At 39.7% G+C, this 26,269-nt stretch overlaps 1 long non-coding RNA gene across 1 annotated transcript; it reads left to right on the plus strand.

The window, feature by feature from the left end:
• The first annotated feature begins 3,817 nt into the window (after positions 1-3,817).
• LOC120108077 (uncharacterized) lies at positions 3,818-23,907 on the plus strand. Its single transcript, XR_005509588.3, has 2 exons — positions 3,818-3,919; positions 22,044-23,907. It is a non-coding gene; the product is annotated as an uncharacterized LOC120108077 (long non-coding RNA).
• Positions 23,908-26,269: the final 2,362 nt, after the last annotated feature.

The following is a 26,269-nucleotide window of genomic DNA, read 5'->3' on the forward strand; positions in this document are numbered from 1 at the left end:
AGATCAATGAGTACTATTGGAGCATCTTGCTCTGATACCACTTGTTGCCCAAGGTGACAAGCCAAGAGGGGGGGGGTGAATTGGTTTCTTTTGATTTTAACTATCTTACTTGTGTTAAATGATGAGTTAGTGAACTTAAACAAATCACAATGCAAACAACAAGAAGTATAGTGGTTCGGTGCTCTCCTTAGCACCTACGTCCACTCCCCAAGCGACCCCTTGGGAATTCACTATAATCCCGCGGATTACAGTTGGATTGTTTTCCGGGCTCACAATCCAAAAACCTTTACACTTTGGTTTTTCGGATTCACCAAAAATCTATGTTGGTTTTACGGGCTCACCAACGAACCTATGTTGGTTTTACGGGCTCACCAACGAACCTTTACAATTGATTTTCCGGGTTCACCAATCAACCTATTCCGTTGGTTTTGCGGGCTAACCAACCAACCTTTACAAGTAGTTTAATAAACAAAGGAAGAAGATTTAAACTCCTAGATGAGCAAATATAACAATATAATCTACAAAGAAGAGTTTAGAGAATAGTTATCGCTTGATATGACTTCTCTCTTCTTTGTCAAGGATGCTTCACTCTTCACGGGTGGATGGAGCTCTTAATGACTCTTTGAATCTGCTCAACCACTTTCTTTTGACTCTTGAATGAAGCACTTGGATGAAGAAGATTAGGGCACTTTGTCTTTCTTGTGTACTCTTTGATATTCTTGCAAAAGGATGTTCTTTCTAATGAATAGTGCCACTTTAAATAGTTTTCTTCATCCATTGGACAAGCCCCAATGGTTAGAATTCAAAAACTAGCCGTTACTGTTGGAAGGACAAAAAGTACTTCTGCAGAACTAGCCGTTATGCTTCCGCCCGTGTTTGGGTCGGCTCAACCTGTCCTTGGGTCGACCCAACTTTCACTTGGGTCGACTCAAACTTTCCTTGGGTCGACCCTCTCAGAACCACAGAAACTTGCATTTAGCCTTCCTTCACTTGGGTCGACCCAACATTTCTTTGGGTCGACTCAAGGTTCAGTTGGGTCGACTCAACTTCTTCTTGGGTCGACCCTCTCAGGGTTTCCAGAGAATCTTTTTTGTCATCTGTTCTGTCTTGCCTTTGGGTCGACCCACTCAGGGTTTGGGTCGACTCAAGCTTGGGTCGACTCAACTTTATCTTGGGTCGACCTTCTCAGTATTTCCAGAGAACCATTTTCTGAGTTGTTGAGAAGCTTGATGTTTGGGTCGACTCATGCTTTCCTTGGGTCGACCCAACTTACTGTTCATCTGTGCCATTTTTGCAGAAGTGTGCCAAATGCTTTCTTGATGTGCCGGGGTCGACCCAATCAACCTTGGGGTCGACTCAATCCACACTTTGCTGCAACTCAAGGTTAGATTCATCCATATAAACAATGAAATGCATCTTTATATAATTATACGAATATACTGAGAGTAACAGACTTACAAATAAAGTATCGAATTAACTTATAACATACTCTCGATTATTGCTTGTTAATCATCAAAATAACACTATGATCCTCACAAATTAAATTCACATCATCTCATCCTTCCGAGTCCCTAGCCGTGAGCTTCTACCACGAAATCCATCCCATGTCCACAGATCAAGCTTCCCGGTTTCAAAACAAAGCCATTTCCCAACTCTTCCGACATTCCCCTCACGCCCGTGTTCATCTTCCACGTCATCCTTTTCCTCCCCTGTTTAGCTTCAAAACAGAGTCCCATGATCCACGGAATGAACCCAAATCCCAGCATTCCATCATCCGCGGATCCTCTTCTCCCTCCGCATACCCATCAGCTCCATCCAGCCACTTGCATCCTTATCCCTTCTTCGGAACAAATCCCAGCATCCCCTGTTCCCAATCGGACGACCATCCCAAACCACTTCTCCCAGCCGAATCCAAAAAAATAGAATCTCCCACGTATTCCTCTTCTTCCGCTAGATCCCAGTCAAGATAAGCCTTCCAGATTTCCTATCATCCTTATCCCAAAGCCGTCAACCAAATCCCAGATTGCTTCCCAGCATCCGCGATTCATGGAAAACTCCCAGCTCATCTTATCTTCATCACAGATCAAGCCAGCCTTCGTCCCATTTGCGATCAGCCTCCATAGGTCCCACGGTTGGCCATCCGCGTTTGATCCCAGCGGCATCATCCACTCCTCCCAGCCAAAACCAAACCTCCACGTCCAAAGAACAGAGCCGTTGGCCTGTTCCCAGCTGAATAAAAATCTCAAACCAAATCATTCCCAGATTTCCCCTGCATCCGCGATTCATCTTCATCCCGTGAGCATCCCAAACAACTTGGTCCCAAGCTCATCCACTGCGTTCACATCGCGTTCCATCCGTTCCCAACCTCAAATCTCAACGTCCGAGATCTTCTCAGTTTGCACCTTCATCCCCTGCTTCGGAATAAAGCAATCTCAGCCATAATCCCACGAACCAAATCCAAACACAACCCAAGCTTTCTTCCGTTCATAGGATCAGCTTCCAGATAAGCTTCAAATCCCAGCCATTCCAACTCCCTTGTTCAGCCTCCATCCTTATCCCATCGTCCAAGGATTCTCAAACTTCCCAAAGATTTTTCGTGACCCACCTTCATCCCATTATGATCTATCATCCCCTGCTTCAGCAGCCACGATAGACTCAAATGATACCCACCACGTCCAAGGATCAAGGAGCAGACTCATCTGCCTTATCCCGTAGCTGTTCATCCTTATCTGCACTCGGAACAGGGGAGGAGAGAGGGCTGGTGAAGGCTATAAAAGGAGGAGGAGACGGATCCCATGGCAGCTCTTCTCAGGTTGAGTTCCCACAAGAATAAAAGGAGAGAGATTATTTTGGGTAATATGGGAAGAACTTCCCACGGAAAGAAAAAAATGAAATGGAATGAGGGGAGATTAGCCGGAGCTTCTTCCATCATCACGACGTATTCTTCTCTTCTTTCCCGCCGCCACCTCCCTCGGAAGAAGTCAGTCATGCCATCTTCATTCTGCTGTGCTGCTATTATCCACTTCTACATGGAGGGCTGATCTCTTCACTAGGGCAGGATGAAGCCCTAACAAGGACCACAACGGTTATTGTATCATTTTATTTCTATTCTTGGAATTGTATGAACATCTTTGATCTTAATGAATATTTCTTTTATCCCATATTTAAATTCTGTGATTTCAAGTATGGTGTTTATACAGTTGTTCTTCATGATCACTAAGTAAAAATAAGATAGTTCATTCTTAAGAAAGATGCAGTGTGCTGCCACCTTAGATTAGGGTAGACATTTCATGCTAACTGAAGATGGACTATGCCTAAATTACTTTGGTGAAATTTTATTCAAATGCTTATTAGGCTTGTAGCCAATTTGCATAAAAATCCAAGAATGAAAAAAAATAATTAATCATTGTTGCTATGTTCGTGGTGAATTTCTTGCCCTAGGTTCTTTTATTCATATCATTTTTAAGTACATTTTTCTTAAATTATTTAGTTCAATAGTCTTCCAAAACTTTCTTTTTAAATATTTTTTTTAAAAAAACAACTGTATCCCAATTCCTATGGATCGATACCCGTAATCACTATCCTACCGGATACGTGCTATTGCGTGGTCTTTAAAGTTGACTATCAATTTTTGGCGCCGTTGCCGGGGATTGCTAGCATAGTTGTTTTTCTTTTCATAAATTAAACTTTCAATATATATATATATATATATATCTAAAATAAAATAAAAATATTTTCTATTTTTTTTACTTTACTTATCTCCTTTTTCTCTCTTACTAATTTTTGGTTTTTCTTTTGGTATTATTTGATCAGGAATCGAAGAGCAAGTCTGGGACGATCAAAAAGGAAACTGCTGGAAAAGGAATGCTGTAGAGGTTTGCCTAAAAAAATAAAAAAATTGCTGGAAAAATTTCTTTTGGTAACCTTTAAACCTTTCTTATTTAAACTGATTTCCAATTAGATTGAAATTTTGTGGTGATTGTTTGATTTTAATTTCAGCAAAAGTGTGAATGCATGCTTGATACACATACAGCAATTAATCCGCACATAGTAAGGGCAATCACACCAACAAGATAAGAACTGGATTTCATCACCAGATTCTTGCCTAAATTAGGTGAATCAATTCTCACATAGCTATCACTTCAATTAAAATCAATTAGACATTGGCCCCTAGGGACATTCGAGCTCAATAGAACGAAGATCACCGAAAGTTTTACCAATTTCGCTCTGTGGCTCAGTTGATGTCTAGGCAAGCTTTGTCCCTTAAGGGAGACAGTTCATCTGTTCGAGGCAAGTGGTTTTTAAGTGGGACCTTTGCGAACGCATCGTGACCCCCCCACTTACCTGGGAGCTTACCTAGTCAACTCAATTCATTAGACCGGATTGGAGGCTTAGGTGCCCTCTTCAAACCAGTTAGGAGCTGTCTAGTGATTTTAGGGCAAATACAAGGATTTGATATGTTTTTCTTTTATTGCATGCTTGACTGATCAAGTATTAGCTTATGCAAGGGAGTCGTTCTAGAGTGCGTGACCTATTGCCTTTTGACCCTGAAATAGAACGGACCCTTAGGAATTTCGAGCTGAGATCAGAACATTAGAATCATCCCCACCTCCTGAGATGGCTGAATAACAACCCAAACTTCTGAGAGAGTACTTTACTCCCACCATTTACACTTCTCCATCTTACATTCGATTACCTGAGGTAGCAGCTGTACAATATGAAATAAAGTCTAGTGTGATCCAAATACTCCCATCTTTTTATGGGCTCACCAACGAAGATCCATATAAACACCTAGATGAATTCCTTGAGATTTGCACCACTGTCAAGATTCAGAACTTCACTGATGATGCTCTAAAACTTAGATTATTCCCCTTCTCCCTTAAAGATAGAGCCAAGCAATGGCTGAATTCTTTAGAAGCCAATTCGATTCGTTCCTAGGATCAAATGCAACAAGAATTTCTTAAAAAATACTTTTCCATAGGAAGAACGAACCAGTTGAGACGTGCCATCACAAGCTTCTTCCAAACTGAGGGAGAAGACTTTCATGAAACCTGGAGAGATTTCGGGACCTAATCCGTAAATGCTCACATCATCAAATACCTAAATGGCAGCTAGTGCAATGTTTCTATGACAGATTGACTGAACGAAACCGTCAGATGATCGATGCTACATGCAGGGGGACTTTCATGCTTAAAACTGAACATGAAGCATGGAAATTATTTAAAAATCTCAATGAAAACTTCCTCCACCATGCTTCCTGTTCTCGTCAAGCACCCCCAAGTTCTCAAAGAAAAGAGACCATTTGTGAAATAAGGCATTCTATGGACCTGTCTTAGCAAGGTAGATGCATTGTCCCATAAGATTGACCAACTGATGATAGGAGGACATATCGTTAGCTCTTCCCAAGCACAAGTGTGTGCTATCTGTTCTAACCCATCGCATCTTATTCATGAGTGCCCTTCAGCACCCCAATTTTCCGAACTCGTGCAAGAACACATCAATGCTGCTCAAACACAGCCCACACCGGGTAATGACCCATTTTCCAATATATATAATCCAGGATAGCGGAATCATCCAAATTTTTCTTGGAAGTAGCAAGCTTCGAATACTGCCCAACCCTATTCCCAAAATTTTCAACCGTTCCAGAATGTTCATCCAAACCGTCCTCCTACTCACTATTCACAATTTCAACATGTCCCTCCTCCAGCACCCCAAAGAGATATGGCTTTTGAGCAAAAAGTTTTAACTGCCCTTCAAGGACTCGAAGCTAATACACAATTGTTGCACTCCTATACCCAGTCTATTGCCAAATTAGAAACCCAGCTAGGGCAGCTAGCGAGTGCACTAAATAAGAGAGAGGAAGGCAAGCTTCCGAGCCAACTAGTGAATAACCCGAGGGGACAATACATGGCTCAAGAGACTCATCCAAATGATGTTCACCATGAACAAGCTAATGCCATGACTACCATAAGAAGTGGACGTATAGTGGACAATAAGGTTGGAGAACAAGAACATAAGAAAAATGAAGACAGGAGTGTGACTGTGCCTAAAGAGAACCCAAACTCGTCTTTGTCGCCATCTAGTTCATTACCGACCACACCTTTTACATTGAAGGCCCCTTTCCCTCAATGTCTGAAAGCACCTTCTCCCTTTGGCATGAAAGAAACTTCCTTGGAAGAAATAATGGAGGTCTTTAAACAAGTCAAAATCAACCTTCCTCTCCTTGATGCCATAAAACAAGTTCCATCCTATGCCAAATTTCTCAAAGACCTTTGTACCCAGAAACGAAAATTTAGGACACATATGACTAAAAAGGTCTTTCTAACTGAACAAGTGAGCTCCATCCTCCAGCACAAAACCCCTCCAAAGTTCAAAGATCCTGGTGCACCTACCATCTCTTGTGTGGTAGGAGACAATTCTATTGATCGAGCACTATTAGATTTAGGGGCAAGTGTTAACCTTCTTCCTTATTCAGTCTACGAGAAGTTCGAATTAGGTGAATTGAAGCCTACTTTGGTGTTCCTGCAATTGGCTGATCGATCTGTTAAAATACCACGAGGAACAATTGAAGACGTCTTAGTCAAAGTAGACAAATTTTATTTTTCAGTCGACTTCATTGTCCTTGATATGGAACCTGTGCTGAATCTTAAGAAACAGATCCGTATGATTCTTGGTCGTCCCTTCTTAGCTACAGCCAATGCATGTATTAACTGTAGAACTGGGATGATGGATATATCTTTTGGGAACGTGAAAGTCAAACTAAATGTATTCCATGCCTCTGATCAACCCGCAAGGAAAGATGAGTGCTTCCTAGTAGACAAAATGGATGATCTTGTAGAAAAAGCCCTTTCCTATATTCTGGCAGATAATCCTTTGGAAGCATGCTTAGCCCATTTCGATATTGATAATTTTGATCTAGACAAGGCCATAGAAGAAGTCAATGTCCTGCTCGACATCCGTCTTCCACAAATTCTCATCCTTGGCGAATCCGATATGAACCTCTTCCTACCCTTTCTAGTGCGCCACAGTGCCCCTCCATCGAGTCCCCTCCCAAACTTGAGTTAAAGCCACTTCCGATAACGCTTAAGTATGTTTTTCTAGGACCAGAAGACACCCTAGCTATAATCATCGCGGCTGACCTATCCGACAAATAGGAAAGTCAACTTTTGAGCGTGCTAGGAGAACACAAACATGCAATTGGATGGTCCATAACCAATCTGAAGAAGATTGACCCATCCATTTGTATGCATCGAATTCACCTAGAAGAAGATGCAAAACCGACCCGTGAAATGCATAAGAGACTCAATCCTAACATGAAAGAGGTGGTCAAGAAAGAAGCAGCGAAGTTGCTTGATGCTGGAATCATTTACCCTATCTCTGATAGCAATTGGGTGAGTCCGACTCAAGTAGTACCAAAGAAGTCGGCATTACTGTGGTTGAAAATGCAGAAGGAGAGTTGATGCCCACACGCACGACCACTAGCTGGCGTGTTTGCATTGACTATAGAAAGCTAAACTCCATGACTAGGAAAGACCATTTTTTCTTGCCCTTTATTGACCAAATATTAGAAAGGCTAGCCGGTCAAGGTTTCTACTGTTTCTTAGATGGTTATTCTGGATATAACCAAGTAGTTGTGTATCTCGATGATCAAGAGAAAACCACTTTCACTTGTCCATTTGGGACATTTGCGTATAGGAGAATGCCATTTGGATTATGTAATGCACCCGCGATATTTTAACGATGTATGATGGCAATTTTTTCTGACATGGTAGAGAAATTTCTGAAAGTATTCATGGATAATTTTTCAATTTTTGGCCCTTCATTCGATGATTGTCTCAATAATTTAGCTCTGGTTCTAAAAAGATGTAAGGATACCAATCTAGTGCTAAGTTGGAAAAAGAACCATTTCATGGTTCAAGAGGGTATAGTCTTGGGACACATTGTATCCAAAAGGGGTATTGAGGTAGATAAAGCAAAAGTTGATCTTATTTCTAATCTTCCTCCACCCAAATCTATGAAACAAATCCATTCTTTTCTTGGCCATGCTGGTTTTTACCGTCGCTTCATTAAAGACTTCAGCAAAATCTCTAGGCCCTTGTGCAATCTCCTTACCAAGGATACACCCTTTGTCTTTGATGAAGCATGTAAAGAGGCCTTTGAAAAACTCCGATCTAAGTTATCTACAGCACCTGTCATACAACCTCCCAGTTGGATCCTTCCATTTGAACTTATGTGTGATGCTTCTGACTATGCCATTGGGGCGGTTTTAGGGCAACGACTAGATAAGTTACCTCACGTCATCTACTATGCTAGTAAGACACTCTCAGATGCACAATTGAATTACACCACTACTGAGAAAGAATTACTAGCTGTAGTATTTGCTCTGGACAAGTTTCGGTCCTATCTCTTAGGGTCCAAGGTTATTGTGTTCACTGATCATTCTGCTCTCCGGTACCTCCTTTCAAAGAAGGACACCAAGCCTCGCCTAATTCGATGGATTCTGTTGTTACAGAAATTGAATCTAGAAATTCGTGATAAGAAAGGTACCACAAATATTGTAGCAGACCATTTGTCTAGAATACTTCTCGAGCCTCCTCATAACATTTCACCACTTCATGATTCCTTTTCAGATGAACAATTATTTGAGGTACAACAAGTGAAAACATCTTGATTTGCCAACATAGTGAACTATCTCACCGTAGGACAAATTTTCGATCATTGGTCTAAACAGGACAAGGATCAATTCTTTTCGCAAGTTAAGTTCTACTTTTGGGATGACCCCGATCTATTTAAGTATTGCCCTGATCAAGTAATCCGTCGATGTGTGCCTGAATGTGAATTTCAGAGTATTCCTGATTTTTGTCATACCCAAGCCTGCGGGAGACATTTTGGGGGTAGAAAAACTGCAGCTAAAGTCTTACAAAGTGAATTTTATTGGCCCTCATTGTTCAAAGATGCTCACAATTTTTGTCAGACTTGTGAGCGATGCTAGCGAATAGGTACAATCATCCGTAGAGATATGATGCCACTTAACCTGATTTTAATTATAGAAATCTTTGATGTCTGGGGTATTGACTTCATGGGTCCTTTCCCGCGCTCTTTTGGTTTTGAATACATTCTTGTCGGGATTAACTATGTGAGGATGATAGTGTTATTTTGATGATTAACAAGCAATTATCTAGAGTATGTTGTAAGTTAAATCAATACTTCATTTATAAGTCCATTACTCTCAGTATATTTGTATGAATTGACATAGATATATTTCATTGTTCATTTGAATGAATCTAACATTGAGATGCAGCAAAGAGTGGATTAAGTCAACCCAAAGATTGATTGGGTCGACCCCGGCACATCAAGAAGTCATTTGGCACACTTCTGCAAAATTGGCACAGATGAACAGTGAGTTGGGTCGACCCAAGGAAAGCATGAGTCGACCCAAACACCAAGATTCTTGAAACAAAACAGAAAAATGGCTCTCTGGATTTACTGAGAGGGTCGACCCAAACAGTGGTTGAGTCGACCCAAGCTTGAGTCGACCCAAACCCTGAGAGGGTCGACCCAAAGGCAAAACAGAAAAAGAAGTCAGGAAATGGTTCTCTGGAATTACTGAGAGAGTCGACCCAAGAAGAAGTTGAGTCGACCCAAGTGAACTTTGAGTCGACCCAAAGAATGGTTGGGTCGACCCAAGGGAAGGAAGGCTGAATTTCAAGTTTCTATGTTTTCTGAGAGGGTCGACCCAAGGAATGTTTGAGTCGACCCAAGTGAAAGTTGGGTCGACCCAAGCACAGGTTGAGCCGACCCAAACACGGGCTGAAGCATAACGGCTAGTTCTGCAGATGTACTTTTTGTCCTTCCCAAGGTCAGTAACGGCTAGTTTTTCAAATCTAACCATTGGGGCTTGTCCAAAGGATGTGGGAAGCTATTTAAAGGGGCACTATTCATCAGATAGAAGAACTTTTGAAAGAGATATCAAAGAGTACACAAGAAAACAAAAGTGCCCTAATCTTCTTCATTCAAGTGCTTCATTCAAGAATCAAAGAAAGGGGTTGAGCAGATTCAAAGAGTCATCAAGAGCTCCATCCTCCCTTGAAGAGTGAAGCATCCTTGACAAAGAAGAGCAAAGCCACTTCAAAGCGATAAATACTTTCTAACTCTTCTTTGTAGTTAATATTGTTTCATTTGCTCATTTAGGAGTTTGAATCTTTTTTTTTGTTTGTCAAACTATTTGTAAAGGTTGGTTGGTGAGCCCGGAAAACCAACGAAGTAGGTTGATTGGTGAACCCGGAAAACCAATTGTAAAGGTTCGTTGGTGAGCCCGTAAAACCAACAAAGGTTTTGGGTGAACCCGAAAAACCAAATTGTAAAGGTTCGTTGGTGAGCCCGTAAAACCAACAAAGGTTTTTGGATTGTGAGCTCGGAAAACAATCCAACTGTAATCCGCGAGATTATAGTGAATTCCCAAGGGGTCGCTTGGGGAGTGGACGTAGGTGCTAAGGAGAGCACCGAACCACTATACTTTGTGTTGTTTGTGTTGTGAATTGCCTTAGCTTACTAACCATCTATTTGACTTGAGTAAGATAGTTTAAATTTAAAAGAAACCAATTCATCTCCCCCTCTTGGCTTGTCACCTTGGGCAACAAGTGGTATCAGAGCAAGGTGCTCTAATAGTACTCATTGATCTCACAATCAAGAGTTAAAGATCATGACAACCCAAGTGGGATGTTCTATGAGTGAGGGGCAATCCACAAATAGACCACCTCTATTTAAGGGCACAAACTACACATATTGGAAAGCTAGAATGAGGATATTCATTCAAGCTTCAGACTATGAACTATGGCAAATCATCACTAGAGGACCTCACACACCCACACTTAACATAGAGGGCACTATCATACCCAAACCAGAAATGGATTGGAATGAAAGTGATAGAAGATTAGCACAGTTAAATGCAAAAGCTATAAATGTACTTTACTGCTCATTAGATGTAAATGAGTTTAATAGAATATCTACTTGCACTACTGCCAAAGAAATTTGGGACAGACTTGAGGTCACACATGAAGGGACCAATCAAGTTAAGGAGTCAAAGATAAACATATTAGTACACAAGTATGAATTGTTTAAAATGGAATCTACTGAGTCCATAACTGAAATGTTTACTCGTTTTACTGACATTATAAATGGGCTTAAGAGTTTAGGAAAATCTTACTCTAACTATGATTTGGTGCGAAAAATTCTCAGGTCTCTACCAAGAAATTGGGAGGCCAAGGTAACCGCTATTCAAGAAGCAAAGGACCTCAACATACTACAGTTAGAGGAGCTTCTAGGATCACTCATGATCCATGAGTTGACAATGAGGCAAAATTCAGAAGATGAGGTCAAGAGAAGAAAGCCCATTGCTCTAAAGACTACCACTCCTAAACAACTAACTGAATCGGAAGATTCGGATGATGATGAAGAAATCGATGAAGAAGGGATGGCTGTGCTTCGGAGAAGATTCAGAAAATTTATGAGAGGTAAGAATAGGTTCCATAAAAAGAAACCCTTCCTTAAAGGTAACTCAAGCAAAGAAAAGGGTAAGGACAAAGAAAAGGAAAAAAGAAACTCCCATTTGCTATGAGTGTAACAAACCCGGGCATTATAAGATAGATTGCCCAGATTTGAAGTGGATGGCAAGAAAGTTGAAAAAGAAAAATTTCATGGCTGAATGGAGTGAAAGTGAGGAATCAAGCTCAGAGGAGGAAGATCATCAAGAGATGGCCCAAATGTGTTATATGGCCAATGACGATGAGGTAGATTCTGAACTTGACTGTGATTTTACTGTTGATGAATTACATGATGCATTCTTAGAACTCATGGAAGAACATAAGAAACTAATTAATAGAAATAAAGTTCTAAAAGAAGAAAATCAATCTCTTATCAAAGATAAGTTAAAGCTGTCACATAACTGTGAAACATTAAATAGAAAACTTGCAAATGAAACCAAGAATCTAATTGCTGAAAATATCAAGCTAAAAGAAGATGCTGAAGAATATAAATCATTGGTAGATAAATTTACTCTTAGTTCTACCAAATTAAATTTGATTCTTGATAGCCAAAAAGCTGTATATGATAAGGCCGGTTTAGGATATAGAACGAATAGGAAACAAAAATTCTTAAAGAACATTTTTGTAAAAGCTAAAAGTGAAAATATTACTTGCTATTGCTGCAATAAGTTAGGACATAGAGCATATGAATGTAACTTTAGAAAGTCCAGTCAAAACAAGTTAAGTTATAATCAAAAGATTAAATTCAAGAAAGTTTGGGTTCCAAAAGGAACATGGAGAGAACCCTAAAGGACCCAACTTAGTTTGGGTACCTAAAGTTTCTTCTTGATCTTGATTGCAGGTGTGTCTTGCAGCTGATAAAGTGGAAAAACGATGGTATCTAGATAGCGGCTGTTCAAGACACATGACCGGTGACGAAGATCAATTTGTCACCTTGGAATCAAAGAAGGGTGGAGTAGTAACTTATGGAGATAATGGTAAAGGGCATATCATTGAAAAGGGTAAAATTTTCATTGCTCCATCTATTTTTGTAGAAAATGTCTTATTAGTTAAGGGTTTGAAACATAACCTTCTTAGCATAAGTCAATTTTGTGATAAAGGGTTTAAAGTTACATTTGAAGCATCTGTATGCATAATCACTAATCCTAAAGATAATAGCATTGTACTTGTAGGACAAAGGCAAAGAAATATTTACTTAGTAGATCTTCATGAGTTAGGCAAGAAAAATGGTTTATGCTTAATTACTAATGAAGAAAAGAAAAATGAAACTAGTTGGCTTTGGCATCGAAGATTAGGACATGCTAGTATGGAATTAATATCAAAACTAGTTAAGAAAGAATTAATAAAAGATGTGCCAAAACTGATCTTTGAAAAGGACAAAATATGTGGACCATGTTCATTGGGAAAACAAACTAAATCATCTTTCAAATCGAAGAATGTAGTATCAACAACTAGACCATTTGAACTCATACACATGGACTTATTTGGACCTACTAGAACTACAAGTCTAGGAGGGAAGAAATATGGACTAGTTATTGTTGATGATTTCTCAAGGTATACATGGGTTTCATTTTTGGCACATAAGAATGAAGCATTTTCAGAATTTTTGAAACTATATAATAATATCATAAATGAAAAGAAACTCACCTTAGTAGCAATTCGAAGTGATCATGGTACGGAATTTGAAAATCAACACTTTGAAAAATTTTGCACTAAAAATGGAATATCACATCAATTTTCAGCACCCAGAACGCTTCAACAAAATGGGGTTGTTGAAAGAAAAAATAGGACATTGGCAGAAATGGCACGCACAATGTTGTGTGAGTCAAATCTTCCAAAGTACTTTTGGGCTGAAGCTATAAACACTTCTTGCCATATTCTAAATCGAGTTTTAATACGACCTATAACCAAGAAAACTCCTTATGAACTCTGGAAGAATAAGAAACCAACTGCTAAATATCTTAAAGTGTTTGGATGTAGATGTTTTATCTTAAACAATGGCAAGGAGGATCTAAGTAAATTTGATGCCAAGTCAGATGAAGATATCTTGTTAGGATACTCCACATCTAGCAGGGCATACAGAGTATTCAATAAAAGAACCTTAGTAGTGGAAGAGTCAGTCAATATTATATTTGATGAGTCTGATAGTGAGTCTGCTAGGAAAGAAAATATTGTTGATGATGATACAGGAATTATCGACTTTGAAAAGTTGAATATTGATGACGTGCCAAATCAAGATAAGGGAGATGATTGCGTGCCACCACAACCCCAAAACTTGCCAAAAGAATGGAGGTATGCACATGGACATCCTAAAGACTTAATCATTGGTGATCCATCTCAAGGGGTAAGAACTCGATCATCTCTTAGGAATTTAAATGATTAGCTTGCTTTCGTTTCACAATTAGAACCTAAGAATTATGAAGAAGCTGAAAAAGATAATAACTGGATAAATGCCATGCAAGAAGAATTAAATCAATTCAAAAGAAGTAATGTATGGACATTAACTGAAAGACCAAAGCATAATTCAGTAATTGGAACAAAATGGATATTTAGAAATAAATTAGATGAAAATGGATTAGTTATAAGAAATAAGGCTAGACTTGTAGCTAAGGGATACAATCAAGAAGAAGGAATAGATTTTGATGAAACATTTGCTCCTGTAGCTAGATTAGAGGCTATTAGATTACTTCTAGCATTTGCATGTTTTATGGATTTCAAATTATATCAAATGGATGTGAAGAGTGCATTCTTAAATGGTTTTATTGAGGAGGAAGTATATGTAGAACAACCTCCAGGTTTTGAGAATCATGAATTTCCAAATCATGTGTTTAAACTACATAAGGCATTATATGGATTAAAGCAAGCACCTAGGGCTTGGTATGATCGATTAAGCAAATTTCTGCTTAATAATGACTTTAGTAGAGGAAATGTAGATAAAACTCTATTTCTCAAAAGAAAGGACAAAAATCTATTAGTGGTACAAATATATGTAGATGACATAATCTTTGGTGCCACAAATGATACTCTTTGCAAAGAATTTGCTGATTTAATGCATGGAGAATTTGAAATGAGTTTGATGGGAGAACTAAGCTTCTTTCTAGGATTACAAATCAAACAAACTAAAGAAGGCATTTTCATTCATCAAACTAAGTATACAAAGGAAATACTAAAGAAGTTTGGGAATGAAAATCATAAGGGAGTTGGCACTCCAATGAACCCTACTAGTAAGCTAGACAAAGATGAAAAAGGGAAGAGTATTGATATTAAGCTCTATAGAGGAATAATTGGATCCTTGCTCTACCTTACTGCTAGTAGACCCGACATCGTATTTAGTGTAGGAATATGTGCTAGATACCAATCCGATCCTAAGGAGTCACATTTAAGTGCTGTTAAGAGAATCCTTAGATATTTAAGAGGAACTACCAATATAGGTTTATGGTACTCAAGAGACTCATGTCTAGATTTGTTTGCATATTCAGATGCTGATTTTGCCGGATGCAAATTAGATAGGAAGAGCACAAGTGGCACATGTCAATTCTTAGGAAACAACTTAGTATCATGGTTCAGCAAAAAGCAGAATTCAGTGGCACTGTCCACAGCTGAAGCTGAATACATAGCTGCTGGTAGTTGTTGTGCTCAAGTATTATGGCTTAAGCAACAATTAGAGGACTATGGAGTTAAACTAGATAATATTCCTATTAAGTGTGATAATACTAGTGCCATCAATCTTACTAAAAATCCAGTTCAGCACTCTAAAGCCAAACACATAGAAATAAGGTACCATTTTATTAGGGATCATGTGCAAAATGGAAATATATGTATTGAGCATATATGCACTGAAAAATAATTAGCCGACATATTTACGAAACCATTGAGTGAAGATAGATTCTGCATGCTAAGGAGGGAATTAGGCATATGTGATCCTTTTTATTGAAGAAATATAAAAGGGAGCTAGTAGTCTCATGATACATTCCTCTAATTTCTAAAATCCCATGAAACATGAGTCAAACTTGTTATCTATAGATTCCTTACTCATGTATCATTGTCCCAGAAAGAAGTTATAAGGATTGGAAGCAAAGAAAATTTTTAGAAGCAAAAAGGAAGAGAAAAAGAAAAATTCTGCACTTGGGTCGACCCAACCCAGAATAGGGTCGACCCAACGTTGAGTCGACCCAAGAAAAATCTTGAGTCGACCCAACGTCGGGACCCCACTGTTAAAAGGGGACCCGAGAGCATATCTAGGGCACTGTTTACCCTTTGTCCTCTTCCGAAAATCCTTTTTCCCACTCTCAAATCTTCTCCAATCATCTCCAAACAGTAGATTTCCTTGAGATCCTAGAGAAATGGGACCCAAAAGAGCCGTAGCCAAGAGATCCGGAAGAGTCACACGGATTCAACGGGAGGAAAGGCAACCTACGGAGCCATCTCCCGTGTCTCCACGACGTGAGGCACATGCGGAGGCCCCTCCTCCTCCTTCCCCCTCAGTGATACTTGCAAGATTTGCGGGAAGGCCGGTTACAACGGGAAGAAGGATCCATTTCGAGTTCTTTGATCAAGAAGGGTTTCGGTTGAGGGAATGGATCCAAAGGCAAGGTTGGGAGTATCTTTGCTCCCTAGATGTGGTAATCTACCCCGGATTGGTTCAGGAGTTCTATGCCTTCCTCAAAACTGGTATGAGAGGGCTTGTTTCGGAAGTTCGAGGGGTTCGAGTTCGAGTTTCCGAGAAGAGCTTGAGTGAGCTACTTCATCTACCCTGCATAGGAGCCACTCCGGAAAAGCTAGAAAACAAAATGAGAGCTCTAAAGTTGATCATGGAAAATGAGAACTTCGACTTTTCCACGAAGGTAATAGCTAGTTCTCTTTCCGCTGAAATGAGATTACTGCTCAGTATAATAAATAGGATTTTATTTCCAAAGACCGGGAGACTCGATCTCATCACAGAGCGAGATCTAGCAGTGATGGAGTGTATGATTCAGGGGATTCCCCTAAATCTTCCGGCCATGATACTGAGACAGATGAGGAAGGTGATGTGCAGCAACAGGGTATCACTACCTTATGGTATGATACTCACCTTGATTTTTCGACAGCACGGTTTAGCTCTCGAGGAGGAGGCATCCAAGAGTCTGCATCATACTGACACATACACTGCACGGACACTTATACGCATGGGATATGAGAAAGTGAACGGGCAGTGGATTCACACTAGAGCAGGCATTCAAGGTGAGGCACCAGAGGGAGATGCACCAGAGGATGAGGATGAGGAGCATATGGATCATCCTCCTGCACCTTCAGAGGCTGGACCATCATCATCCATTCCTCCGAGAGATACGGATGAGTTCTGGAGCAGGATGACTGAGCTCATGTCAGCTCAGGCGAGGACTATCACTGACGGGCTGACGAGCCGATTGGACGCCCGGTTGGATGTCATGTCTGCTGATATCAGTGATCTGAGGCAGCAGATAGGAGCACTCCGGAGAGAGAGAGACCCATGGACCATCTGTGCCACAGGCTGCTGAGTCAGAGATTTCGGCACAGAGTCATCCAGCTCGTCGTGCTCCACGCTAGACACAGTCTCACCAGGCACGACCTCCCCTCGCCACATACACTAGGAGGATGAGGACTAGATCCCAGCCGTTAGAGTCTCCCTAGGCTGATCTTAGCATTTATGTTTAGAGCCTAGGCCAGATATCTAGTTCTCATGTGTATTTTGCTTTTATCATGTATCTTTAAACTTTGATTGAGGAACATTGTATTTGTTTTTATTTTGGGGATGACTGTATTAAAATGTTCCTATTTTGATCAATGAAGTTTGAAGTTTGCTATTTATTGCATCTTTCCCATGTATCTTTTTGATGATAACAAAAAGGGGGAGAAGTAAAGTAAGAGTATTTATTTTAGGAGAAGTAAAGATCTTAGGGGAGAGAAGTAAAGATTTTGTAGATTAGATAAAGTAACAAAATGGGGAGAAGTAAAGATATCTTTAGAGTAAGTAAAGAAAGATTGATAAGAGTAAAAGTAAAGAAAGAGGAATAGTAGAGAAAGGAGAAGTAAAAAAAGTTAAAGAAAGGAGAAGTAAAGAAAGAAAGAGAAATAACTTGTAAAACAAATTGAAAATCATATAAGAAAGCATATACATCTAAGGGGGAGCAATTTGCAACAATGAAAATGATCAAGTCAAAAATTTATATCAAATTTCAGAATTTGGCACGCACCTCTCGCACCCCGATACATAACCTGAAACTCATATTTTTTCTCAAATTTTTGAAGTTTCATCGCTAATGAATTATAAATGAAAGGGGGAGCAATTCAAAAAGTCAAATTGGCAACATTTAAATGATATAGGGGGAGATTTCACTCTTATATATGAAAAGCTGAAATTCAGCAAGTTAAGCCCTTTCAAAAACTGATTTCAAAGACAAATAACAATAGGTTCATACTCTTTATTTTGTAATCATCAAAAAGGGGGAGATTGAGGATGATAGTGTTATTTTGATGATTAACAAGCAATTATCTAGAGTATGTTATAAGTTAAATCAATACTTCATTTATAAGTCCATTACTCTCAGTATATTTGTATGAATTGACATAGATATATTTCATTGTTCATTTGAATGAATCTAACATTGAGATGCAGCAAAGAGTGGATTAAGTCGACCCAAAGATTGATTGGGTCGACCCCGGCACATCAAGAAGTCATTTGGCACACTTCTGCAAAATTGGCACAGATGAACAGTGAGTTGGGTCGACCCAAAGAAAGCATGAGTCGACCCAAACACCAAGATTCTTGAAACAAAACAGAAAAATGGCTCTCTGGATTTACTGAGAGGGTCGACCCAAACAGTGGTTGAGTCGACCCAAGCTTGAGTCGACCCAAACCCTGAGAGGGTCGACCCAAAGGCAAAACAGAAAAAGAAGTCAGGAAATAGTTCTCTGGAATTACTGAGAGAGTCGACCCAAGAAGAAGTTGAGTCGACCCAAGTGAACTTTGAGTCGACCCAAAGAATGGTTGGGTCGACCCAAGGGAAGGAAGACTGAATTTCAAGTTTCTGTGTTTTCTGAGAGGGTCGACCCAAGGAATGTTTGAGTCGACCCAAGTGAAAGTTGGGTCGACCCAAGTGAAAGTTGGGTCGACCCAAGGACAGGTTGAGCCGACCCAAACACGGGCTGAAGCATAACGGCTAATTCTGCAGATGTACTTTTTGTCCTTCCCAAGGTCAGTAACGGCTAGTTTTTCAAATCTAACCATTGGGGCTTGTCCAAAGGATGTGGGAAGCTATTTAAAGGGGCACTATTCATCAGATAGAAGAACTTTTGAAAGAGATATCAAAGAGTACACAAGAAAACAAAAGTGCCCTAATCTTCTTCATTCAAGTGCTTCATTCAAGAATCAAAGAAAGGGGTTGAGCAAATTCAAAGAGTCATCAAGAGCTCCATCCTCCCTTGAAGAGTGAAGCATCCTTGACAAAGAAGAGCAAAGCCACTTCAAAGCGATAAATACTTTCTAACTCTTCTTTGTAGTTAATATTGTTTCATTTGCTCATTTAGGAGTTTGAATCTTTCTTTTTGTTTGTCAAACTATTTGTAAAGGTTGGTTGGTGAGCCCGGAAAACCAACGAAGTAGGTTGATTGGTGAACCCGAAAAACAAATTGTAAAGGTTTGTTGGTGAGCCCGTAAAACCAACAAAGATTTTTGGTGAACCCGGAAAACCAAATTGTAAAGGTTCGTTGGTGAGCCCGTAAAACCAACAAAGGTTTTTGGATTGTGAGCCCGGAAAACAATCCAACTGTAATCCGCGAGATTATAGTGAATTTCCAAGGGGTCGCTTGGGGAGTGAACGTAGGTGCTAAGGAGAGCACCGAACCACTATACTTTGTGTTGTTTGTGTTGTGAATTGCCTTAGCTTACTAACCATCTATTTGACTTGAGTAAGATAGTTTAAATTTAAAAGAAACCAATTCACCCCCCCCCCCCCTCTTGGCTTGTCACCTTGGGCAACACTATGTCTCCAAATGGGTAGAAGCAGTTGCCACTAGGACTAATGACCACAAGGTTGTGGTTAAGTTTTTACAAACCAATATATTTAGTCGCTTTGGCACACCCCGAGCTATCATTAGTGATGGGGGATCACATTTCTGCAATCGATTTTTTGAAGCATTGGTTCGCAAGTATTCAATCACCCACAAAGTTGCCACCCCGTACCATAACCAAACAAGTGGACAAGTTGAAGTTTCCAATAGGAAGATAAAACACATCTTAGAAAAAACAATACGCCCCAATAGGAAAGATTGGTCTCAGAGGTTAAACGATTCTCTCTGGGCCTACCGTACTGCCTATAAGACTCCTATTGGCATGTCTTCCTACCGACTGATTTTTGGTAAAACTTACCACTTACCGGTAGAACTTGAGCATAGAGCTTTTTGGGCCATTAAAAAGTTTAACTTTGATATGGCAGTAGCTGGTTCTAACCGAAAACTTCAACTGAACGAGCTTGAAGAGTTACGCAATGAGGCGTATGAAAATGCCAAAATATACAAAGCAAGGACTAAGGCTTTTCATGACAAATACATTAACCGTAAGTCTTTCGAGCCTAATCAAAAGGTTTGGCTATTCAATTCTAAATTGTATCTCTTCCCTGGTAAACTTCGCTCTAGGTGGGATGGTCCATTTTTAGTTAGGAAGGTTTTTCCTCATGGTGCGATAGAAATTCAGAACATCAGTGATGGTCGTATTCTGAACGTCAATGGTCAAAGATTGAAACCTTACATAGAATGTGTTGCAGATGAACAGTTGATTGAATCTCTTGATTTGATGGATCCTATTTATCGGGATAATTAAGGATGTACTGCGTCTGGCTGAAGACGTTAAACTTAGCGCTTGTTGGAAGGCAACCCAATTTTCGTAGGTCATTTTTGCATTTTTTTTCTTATTACATTTTTCAATGTCTTACCAGGATCCCTTATATTACTGATGCAACTACGGTAAAATGCTTTTATCCTCCATATGCATCATATTTTCGTCCAAAATAAAATAAAATAAAATAAAATAAAATAAATATAATATTAAAAAAATATTGAGGACAATGTCTGATCTAGGTTGGGGGGTATAGGATTCGAATTTTTGAAGAAATTTTTTGTATTTTTGAATAAGTTTTTCATTAAAAAAAACCTAATTTCTATGCTTTAGTACTGAAATGATAAACACACAAAGTATATAAAATCTAAAAAGTCCAATGACTAGTCAGGAGTAAGTCAATTTGAGTTCTTTTTATTAAAAGTTCTTTTAGCGAGTTGTAAGATAATTTTTTTACTTTAGAATTTCACAACACACATGGCCTGCACTTCTAAGGGTTAGGTTCAACATTATATTGTTAAGTCTGGTAGCAACCTTGAGTCCTGATGAATCATACCTATCTAATTCACTATTATCTCATATTTATGAAAAAAAAAAAGAGGTGAATTTAGTCAGGTACATCGAAAAGGGCTATCTATTGTCAAAGGTTAGCGGGCTTGTATGAGGAATCCGAGTATAGGTCCGTAGGGGAGTCTTGATGCCCAACATCTTATGCCATATGGTGTGGGAGTTGTTGACTGAATGCTCACTATACGGAGAAATCACCACAAGAGTAAAAGTGCATAATTTATTTATAAATACAAAATCAAAGTATATATATATATATATATATAAAAGAGAAAATAATATTGACCTTGGAAAAGATAATAGTGTGAAAGCCGTCGTTGTAAAAATTCGAGTAAACTGGAATATTACAGATAAAGCCCATGAGGTATTAAAGTAAACATCCACAACTCTCGAAATTCTACAAGATAGGATGATTTTGAATCAATGATTAGGTCTTACCTGACTAATTCTTGGAAACTACTAGTTTTAGCAGTATTTTGGAGGATCTAAAGCCTTAGCTTGTGTATGGTCCAGATATCACCAAGCACCCAAGTATAAATACGCCTTACAACTCTCTAATAGAAACTTAATGACTTCAACTTAAGTTGCATACTGATCTAGGATTTGGGCTGACTTAGTAATTAAAACTTTGTGTGCTTTTGTAATTCTTGGCACTTATGCATTTGAAATTAGATTTTATAAAATAAATTCTTTCGACAGTAGTTTGTGGGTAGCTGCGCCGGAAACCCTCACGAGACAAAACTTGTCCACTAGGGCCGCCTAGGGGTTTAAAGCCTTATTGCATACGGTAAATGCAATCGCGATTCCTGCGAAAGTGAGTTAGCTTTTATTTTGCTCGAGGACTAGCAAAATGTAGGTTGGGGGGTATGATAATTGCTAAATAATGCATAAATTAATATCTTACTCATAACACTTATCATTATTTTTATGCACATATTTTAAATTTAAACATAAGAAAATGTGTTCCCCTTCATCATGGCATTATTAAAAATAATTCGAGTTTGCCAGATTTTATTGGTCGAGTCTAATGTGTGTAGGTCAAGTCGAACTAATTGGGATGATGTCTGAACTAATGTGTGCAGGTCGCATTTGCAGCTGAACCCGTATCCACATCACCCTTTAAGTTTGATCCCAGCCATCCCATGTTGATCTCCCAATATCCCAGCTCACTGATCCGTTTCATTATCCCACATTACAACATCTTTCCGGATTATCTCCTAGCCGACCCAAATTCATCTCTTCTGAATTCCAAGTCCCCTTAAATCCAGTGTCTTCCCTCTTCCGAACCAACCCAGCCAAATTAAATTCACATCATCTCATCCTTCCGAGTCCCTAGCCGTGAGCTTCTACCACGAAATCCATCCCGTGTCCATATATCAAGCTTCCCAGTTTCAAAACAAAGCCATTTTCCAACTCTTCCGACATTCCCCTCACGCCCGTGTTCATCTTCCACGTCATCCTTTACCTCCCCTCTTTTAGCTTCAAAACAGAGTCCCATGATCCATGGAATGAACCCAAATCCCAGCATTCCATCATCCGCGGATCCTCTTCTCCCTCCGCATACCCATCAGCTCCATCCAGCCGCTTGCATCCTTATCCCTTCTTTGGAACAAATCCCAGCATCCCCTGTTCCCAATCGGATGAACATCCCAAACCACTTCTCCCAGTCGAATCCAAAAAAATAGAATCTCCCACGTATTCCTCTTCTTCTGCTAGATCCCAGTCAAGATAAGCCTTCCAGATTTCCTATCATCCTTATCCCAAAGCCGTCAACCAAATCCCAAATTGCTTCCCAGCGTCCGCGATTCATGGAAAACTCCCAGCTCATCTTATCTTCATCACGGATCAAGCCAGCCTTCGTCCCATTCGCGATCAGCCTCCATAGATCCCATGGTTGGCCATCCGTGTTTGATCCCAGCGGCATCATCCACTCCTCCCAGCCAAAACCAAACCTCCACGTCCAAAGAACAGAGCCGTTGGCCTGTTCCAAGCTGAATAAAAACCTCAAACCAAATCATTCCTAGATTTCCCCTACATCCGCGATTCATCTTCATCCCGTGAGCATCCCAAACAACTTGGTCCCAAGCTCATCCACTGCGTTCACATCGCGTTCACAATGCGTTCCATCCATTCCCAACCTCAAATCTCAGTGTCCGAGATCTTCTCAGCTTGCACCTTCATCCCCTGCATCGGAATAAAGCAATCTCAGCCATAATCCCATGAACCAAATCCAAATACAACCCAAGCTTTCTTCCGTTCATAGGATCAGCTTCCAGATAAGCTTCAAATCCCAGCCGTTCCAACTCCCCTGTTCAGCCTCCATCCTTATCCCATCGTCCAAGGATTCTCAAACTTCCCAAAGATTTTTCGTGACCCACCTTCATCCCATTGTGATCTATCATCCCCTGCTTCAGCAGCCACGATAGACTCAAATCTTCATCCGCATGATACCCACCGCGTCCAAGGATCAAGGAGCAGACTCATCTGCCTTATCCCGTAGCTGTTCATCCTTATCTGCACTCGGAACAGGGGAGGAGAGAGGGCTGGTGAAGGCTATAAAAGGAGGAGGAGACGGATCCCATGGCAGCTCTTCTCAGGTTGAGTTCCCACAAGAATAAAAGGAGAGAGATTATTTTGGGTATTATGGGAAGAACTTCCCACGGAAAGAAAAAAAATGAAATGTTATGGGGGAGATTAGCCGGAGCTTCTTCCATGATCACGACGTATTCTTCTCTTCTTTCCCGCCGCCACCTCCCTCGAAAGAAGTCAGTCATGCTGTCTTCATCCTGCTGTGCTGCTATCGTCCACTTCTACATGAAGGGCTGATCTCTTCACTAGGGCAGGATGAAGCCCTAACAAGGACCACAACGGTTATTGTATCATTTTATTTCTGCTCTTGGAATTGTATGAACATCTTTGATCTTAATGAATATTTATTTTATCCCATATTTAAATTCTGTGATTTTAAGTATGGTGTTTATACAGTTGTTCTTCATGATCACTAAGCAAAAATAAGATAGTTCATGCTTAAAGAAGATGCAGTGTGCTGCCACCTTAGATTAGGATAGACATTTCATACTAACTGAAGATGGACTATGCCTAAATTACTTTGGTGAAATTTTATTCGAATGCTTATTAGAATTGTAGCCAATTTGTATAAAAATTCAAGAATGAAATAAAATATAATTAATCATTGTTGCTATGTTAGTGGTGAATTCCTTACCCTAGGTTCTTTTATTCATATTATTTTTAATTACATTTTTCTTAATTTATTTAGTTCAATAGTCTTCCAAAACTTTCTTTTTAAATATTTTTTTTAAAAAAATAACTGTACACCAATTTCTGTGGATCGATACCCGTAATCACTATCCTACCAAATACGTGCTATTGCGTGGTCTTTAAAGTCCTGCAAAGATTGAGGAAGAAAGCTATGTCTACCTATGCATTGCACCTGTCCCCAGCAACTAGCTGCAAGGGAACACTGGATGATCACATGTTCTGAGTCTTCTAACACTTAAGTCACAAAGGTCACAACTAAGACATCCTTCATTAATGATACCCTTGCGATGCAGTAAGTTTTTTACAAGGCAACCAGTCCCATTACAAATTTACAACTCCACCAGAAGGTTTTCACACTCATTGGTATATTCAATTCCAAATCCATCTGAAATTATATGGAGTTTCAGCCGGTACATAAGGCTTATCAATCCATGCACGTCTTTAATGGTAACTTGATTAAGCCTACTAGTTCCCCAACTATGCTGATTAGACCAGTTTCCTTGCACAAGGAAATGCAACAAATCTGGGTCATCAACTTAGCTGAAAAAATAGAGGCAAGTTCCCATTCCATGAATGGTCAGGGCTCGAGAGATTTTGCATATGAATTTCTGAGTTGCACTCTCTAACATCCTATTGAGTAGGCCATATCAGAAGGGGAGCAGTGGATAGCCAAGGATCGTTAAGTTCATTTATACTCGAGCCCGTCCCCATGGTCCATATAAAATGAGGCTGAACTAAGGGGCCGCACTCGCTAATTCTCCTTCAAATAGGGAGCACCTTCGTAGTTTCTGATAATTGTCCCAAGTGCCCATAAATGATACTTAGCATAAACCTATTTGGCCCATAAAGAATCAGGGTTGAGAATGGCTTAGGCTGCAAGCTTACAGAGGAAGGCTTTAGATAGTGGTTAGATTAACCATGCCAAGTCCCCTGGGGTTTTTGGTATGCACATATGATCCCAGGAGATTAGACCCTCTTTAATTAGAAGAGTTTCCCGACAAGAAAGCCCAAAATTTCTTTTCCAAATTAGCAAGAAATGCCAAAGGCAACCAAAGACATGCAATATAACGGAATCGATGACAGCACAGACTGACAAGGGTTGCTCTTCTTGCAAGAGATAAAGCCTTCCACTTCCAATTCCCAATCCTAACTATCACCTTTTCCTGGAGAAAATTGACATTCAAAGTGACTAGTTGCATACCTGATAATGGAACTCCAAAGTAATCCCAAATGCCCTTTCGTTTGGTCATATGAAAGAGTCTCTTGATTTGAGATTTAAGTGCACTCAGGGAGGTAGGACTAAAGATAATATGGGATTTATCCAAATTAATAGTCTATCGAAAGAGATATCAATAAACTTCTATGAATGAACATAAGCATATATTGTCCTTGATAGTTGCCCTTATAATCAGTAGGCAATCATCTACAAAGAAAACATATGAGATAGAAAGCATTTCCCGAACTGGCTGATATGCCCTAAGCATTTGGTCTTGAACAAAAAAATATAAGAACCTTGGAAAAGACATTAGAAAATATTATGAACAAGTATGGATATAATGGATGGCCGTGTTTAAGGCCTCGGGTTGGAGAAAACCAAGAAGTAGGCACCCCATTTATCAATAAAGCAAAAGTGGGCTTAAGCATGCATGCCTTCATTAGCTGAATAAATTTGGGATGAAACCCAAATTGCGTGAACACCTTAAATAAAAAAAGGTGAATGGACTCGATCTTAGGCTTTTCCATATCAAATTTTAACATCATCAGGCTCCGTGAGGATGATGCCCAAATTAATGAGTGCATCAACTCCTGGCTAAGAAGAATCCGGTCAGTTATGTTTCGACCTTGAATGAAGGTTCCTTGCTCCAAGGAAATGATGTTAGATAGTATAGGCTTTAATCTATGGACCAACATGTTGGTCACAATTTTATATATGGTATTACGCAAGCTTATTGGTCTAAAGTCCTAAGCTCCTTCAGGGTTGCTCTTCTTGGGTATTAAGATGATGAATGTTCTTTTCTAGGCATTAATC

Source organism: Phoenix dactylifera, chromosome 7 (genome assembly GCF_051530095.1).
Source record: "Phoenix dactylifera cultivar Ajwa chromosome 7, Ajwa_hap1_PhDact_Kaust_v1.1, whole genome shotgun sequence".
Lineage (NCBI taxonomy): Eukaryota > Viridiplantae > Streptophyta > Magnoliopsida > Arecales > Arecaceae > Phoenix > Phoenix dactylifera.